The sequence below is a fragment of the Nicotiana attenuata genome, unplaced genomic scaffold (genome assembly GCF_001879085.1).
Source record: "Nicotiana attenuata strain UT unplaced genomic scaffold, NIATTr2, whole genome shotgun sequence".
NCBI lineage: Eukaryota > Viridiplantae > Streptophyta > Magnoliopsida > Solanales > Solanaceae > Nicotiana > Nicotiana attenuata.
In genome coordinates this window covers 384,370-389,780 of record NW_017670460.1, presented here as the reverse complement: position 1 = coordinate 389,780, position 5,411 = coordinate 384,370, and the positions used below count along the sequence as shown (strand labels likewise).

General features: G+C 38.9%; 1 pseudogene; it reads right to left on the bottom strand.

The window, feature by feature from the left end:
* Positions 1 to 3,049: 3,049 nt before the first annotated feature.
* Positions 3,050 to 4,554, bottom strand: LOC109239755 (annotated as a pseudogene).
* Positions 4,555 to 5,411: the final 857 nt, after the last annotated feature.

Below are 5,411 nucleotides of genomic sequence, written 5' to 3'. Positions count from 1 at the left end.
AATTCCGGAAGTTGGAGTGGGTCCGCAGTGTCAAATGAGACTTGTGTGCAAAATTTGAAGTCAATCGGACGTGATTTGATAGGTTTAAACATCAGAAATAGAAGTTGGAAAGTTCAAAGTTCGTAAAGCTTGGATTGGAGGTCGATTGATGATTTTAGCGTTGCTTGATGTGATTTGAGGCCTCGAGCAGGTCCGTAATATGTTTTGGGATTGGTTGGTATGATTGGTTGGGGTCCCGGAGGCCTCGGGTGGATTCCGGGTGGCTAACGGATCGGATTTGGAGTTTGAGGAAGAGCCGGAACTGCTGCTTCTGGTATTTCCGCTTCTGCGGATTTGGGACCACAGAAGCGGCCCTGCAGAGGCGAAAATTTTACCGCAGAAGCGGTTGGGACCAAAATGGAGAGGACCGCAGATGCGGTCGAGCAGCCGCAGAAGCGGTACCGCACCTGCGGTCGAAGCATCGCAGAAGCGAGAAAGGGGGGCTTGTGAAGGAGCCGCAGAAGCGGCCTTTAGACCGCATAAGCGGAACCGCTGATGCGGTATAGTTTCCGTAGAAGCGAAAAGACCTGGAGGCAGAAAGGTTGATTTAAATCGTGGGTTGAGTTCATTTCTCCCATTTCTTCATGGCTTGGGCGATTTTTGGGGAGCTTCAAGAGAGGATTTTTGTCGTCATGGTTAAGGTAAGTTATCCCCATCACTTTTGAGTTAAATACATTGATTATGTATGGATTTTTAGCATGTAAATGGGTAGAAAATTGAGGGTTAGAGGAAGACCTAGAAAATTAGTGTTCTTGGATTTTGACCACGATTTTGAGTATGGAATTAAGAGAAAATCATATATTTGAGTTCGTGAGTTCATGGGTAAACTTTATCTTCGAGAAATTTCGGATTCCGGGCACGTGGGCCCGAGGGCATTTTTGTCAACTTTTCGTTCGGGGTTAGGAATTGTTATAAACTGGGTTGTAAAGTATAATTGAGCATGTATTAATGGATTTATATGATCCTTGGCTAGTTTTGGAGCATTGTGCGTTGGTGCAAGTCTTCAGAAGAATGTAGAATGCCGGTTGTGGATCTTCGGAGCGAGGTGAGTCTCCTTTCTAATCTTGTGAGGGGGAATTTACCCCATAGGTGAGTTAAACTGGTTAAGTGCTCCTATTTGTGGGGGCTACGTACGCATGAGGTAACGAGAGTCCGTGCGTAGCTACTATTATGCTATTGTCCGGGTAGTCTAGGACCCAAAAGCATGTTATATCTGAATTAATTGTGAACCCATTGATGGTTTGAATTGCTTAGATCACATTAAATTAATAAATGGATTTCTAAAAAGACTTAAGCTTCGTTTTCTCAAATTATTAAAGAGAATTGGCCTTTCTTGGATAATTGCTCCATGTTGACTTCTTGACTGATTGTCTGACTCTGTGTGTGTTTATTTTGGAACGGGCCGAACGCCTCGGCAGATTAATAGATGCATCTATAGGCGCGCCGTCGACCCTCGGCAAGTGCACATTTATTTCTGTTGGATCGGACCGTCGCCTCAGTATGATTTGCGCATGCTTGTGTTGCTGCCTGGACTTAATTAAGTTATTATTACCCTTTTGTGGCTTAAAAATATTTGGATTATATTTAAAGAGAAACTCTGGAAATTTTCCTATGAAAGAATTACGTGTTTACTTGTTTCCTCTATCTGGATTAAAATCGTGTTTATAAAATAAATCCACTCTTTAATATGTATATTAAGGATAAATAATCATTGGACTATTAGAGAGTGTCAAGTTGACCATCTCGTCTCTACCCCTTCGGGATTAGGCGGGACACTCACTGAGTACACGTTGATTACGTACTCATACTACACTTCTGTGCATTTTTGTTGCACAGGTATATATACCTCTAGCAGCCTACGGGGCGTAGCAGCACGGACGTTTCTGGGACTAGGTGAGCTGCATCATTCGAGGCGACCGCAGCTAGGGTAGTCCCTTCCAGTGTACTGTATTTACTTTCCGTCCACTGTATTCCGGACGGATGTTGTATTTTATTTCTCTTATCAGTAGTTGCTCATGTACTTGTGACACCGGGTTCTGGGGATGTATTTGGATTATTTGGAAATCTTAAAAGTTGTTTAAATATTTTATTTATTTATTCGGAAGAATACACCGAGTCTTGTTTAAAACGTATAAAAGAAATGTTTTTCAAAAGTGTTAAAATGAGATTTAATTAAGTATTTGAGTTGGCTGGCCTGACGGCGGTGTCCGGCGCCACCACGACCCTTAGTGGATTTTGGGTCGTGTCACTTTGGATATGTCATTCCCTACACTGGAAATTGAATCAGATTCCTCAGACATAATAAAAATGATTATTGAAGACAATGCCCTCACTAACAATACATTACTCAACTGCAGGTCATTGATGCACCAACTGAAAATCCTAATAATGAGGCACAACTTTAGGGAAGGCAATGTTGTGGCTGATTGTCTAGCTAAAGAAGCATTCAAATATATCAACTCCGATAGATGTTATCACCTTGCACGTCCACCTCTTTTTGTTGAAACTATTCTGGAAAAGGACATGCAAGGTCATTGTTTTGGACCTAAACTATTAAGTACCAGTGTTTGTAATAGTCTAGTTGCTTTAAACAATAGTAGTGTCCTAAGGGACTATGTAGTGATTATGTAAGTCTTTTGTTATTATTAATATATGCTTCCTTAACGTTAAAAAAAAAACAAAAGAAGAAGAAGACAAAAGTTGATAATTTAGAGGGTAAAATAGGTATTTGGCAATCAAAAGTTTGAGAAATCTAATTTAGTGACCTTCTAAGTGTCATAGGCATAGTTAAGTGACTTTTCTCTTACAAACTAAAGATAGATCACTTTAGTAGGTAATTTCAGATAGTTGAGTGACCATTTGAGTAATGGACTCCATTATTATGGGTACTATGATAAAATATTCACTTCATCAATTATTTCTTAAGGACGTAGAAAGTCAAATATGTACAAGTAAAAGTGAACGGAAGGAATAATAATTGCAATGAAAATGATTAAATAGGAATGCAAATTACTAACAAATAAAATAACGTTTAATTCTTTTGACTGTTTTTTTATCTGAGAATTTTCAGAAGTTGACGCTTCCAAATAATGCAGTCAAATCCAAACCACCAATGGCACCACTGCCGCCACCCATTAATGATTGCAGAAGTTCCATTCCACCACTGCCGCCACCAATTCCTCCACCACCACCACCTGAGAATGCTTGTAAGACATTTACACCTCCTCCGTTATTGAGTCCACCCATCATATTTTGGTATAAATTTGGCATAGGAACTCCACCAGCAGAGGCATTATTCATTAGTGCTTGCGTGAGTTGCTGGTTTATTTCTTGATTCTGCCGAGCACTAGCAACCATGATTTGTTGGTATATGTCTTGATTCTTCCGAGAAGTAGCAGCCATGTGCTGCTGTATTAGTTCATTCTGCCGAGCAGTGGCAGCCGTGAACATTTCTTGTATCAAATTTTGTTGATCTTCACTTTGCTTTCTAAGAATTTCTTGGGCTGACATTTCATTGTTCTGCCTAGACCAGAATTGAGGTACAGCAGGTCCATTGTTAATCCCTTGATTCATATGATTTATCCCTGCAAAACCTATTTGTTAGTAATTCGTCCAAGTTTAAATGGATTAGGTTATGATCTGTCAGTTGACTTGATTCAATGGGTTGAACTCGAAATGACACATCAAATTATTTGCTTAAAACGGATCACAGAGTGTAACTCAATGGGTCAAAGTGCAACACAAACCAATACAAAATCCTATTTAGAGATTAAAAATTAGTATGTAAATTTGGAATGACTTGAGCTTCCACATAAGTTTTTACCAGTAAAATGTTGCTGCTGCTGAGGAGCAGATCTACTTGTAGTTGGGTTGTGATAGATATGAGTTTGATGTGGTGGAGCTTGTAACTTTGTACAATTCAAATGAGCATCAAAACCACAAGTTTGGCATCTATAAAGCCAGTGATTGGTTCCAACATTCTTGCAAATATCACAACACAATGATTTATCAGGATAAGGAGGTGATAATTTAAGGTCAAGCTGGTGATGATGAGACCAGTGAGTGACACATAGTGGGAAAATAGCACATAGTATGTGAAGCTCAGTGCCACAAGTTTTGCAATGGTAAGAGAAGCCATCTCCATTCTCCCCACATGCATCACAGTTGAAATTACCATCAGGGTAAATGGGTTTTGGGAGGAGAATGAACTGATGTTCTTCATCAAATGGATGAGTGATTTGCTGAGGCATTTGGCTACATTCAGTATGGAGGAAAAGATTGCAAGATTTGCATGTGTAGATTGATCCAGTGGCTTGAATCTTGCAGCCTGAACATAGTTGTGAAGAAGGTGAAGCAAAGTTTTGAATAGTAATTAGCTCTAAAGGGTGAGAGTGACTGAAATGACTTATTGCATGTGTTCTTGGATTGTTGAGGTTCCACCTTCACCTTTCCCATCTCCAACTATCTCTCTCTCAAATTTGGAAGTGTAGCTTTAGGTACTTTGATATTTAATAGAACTGACCAATTTTGACAAGTGAAATAATCAGTATGTATAACTTAAATCCTTCACGAATCTAAAAACAAAATGATTTGTTTATTTTCAGTTATGCACAACTTGTTCACCAAATAAGAAAAGGCAAGGGACAGAATTTGTGGGGGAGATTAAGAATATTAAATGAAATTGTTTGCTGGTATGATACCAAGTCAAGGTCCATATTCGGTTTAGGAGGAAAAATGTCAAAATATTCACTAGGTGAATTCATGAGGGGATGTGCTGCGTAGACTTAAGAGGATATAATTTCAAATTTTCGTAAATAGTTAGCACTTGGTGTATAAAAGAGAGGAAATTTGATCACACAAAGCACCGAGCAGAATTGGACAAAATGCAAAGAATTTCATCTTGAGACATTGAAATCTGCATCCACGGAGGTTTTTGCATAATAAACATGATTGCTATGTAGGGAAATGACACGGGAAAAATAACAACAATAGTACTGCAATAATATTTGTGAGCGGAAATACGTGAATTGACTTGAGTCGTGCTAGGCACTGTCCTAAGAAACTATTTCAGCAATGTGAAATGTTTCCCCAGGATTAAACAAGTCCATCTCTAATTTATTTAGAGGATATAGGAATCAGCAAAATATTTATATTACAATAATCCAACAAGATTGAAAAGAGAGTGGGACAAAGAAAAATGGAAATATGAGAAGCTAAGAGAGAAAGAGAAGAAGGCTAAGTAGAAAAGCACTTCTAATAGGATGATCATTGTTCAGCCAAATGAAAAATTTATTTATATTTGAATCTGCATGTAAATTTATAGTGCATGGCAAGAAGGTGGCTAATCAAATTTGCCCCTTGACATAGCCTTT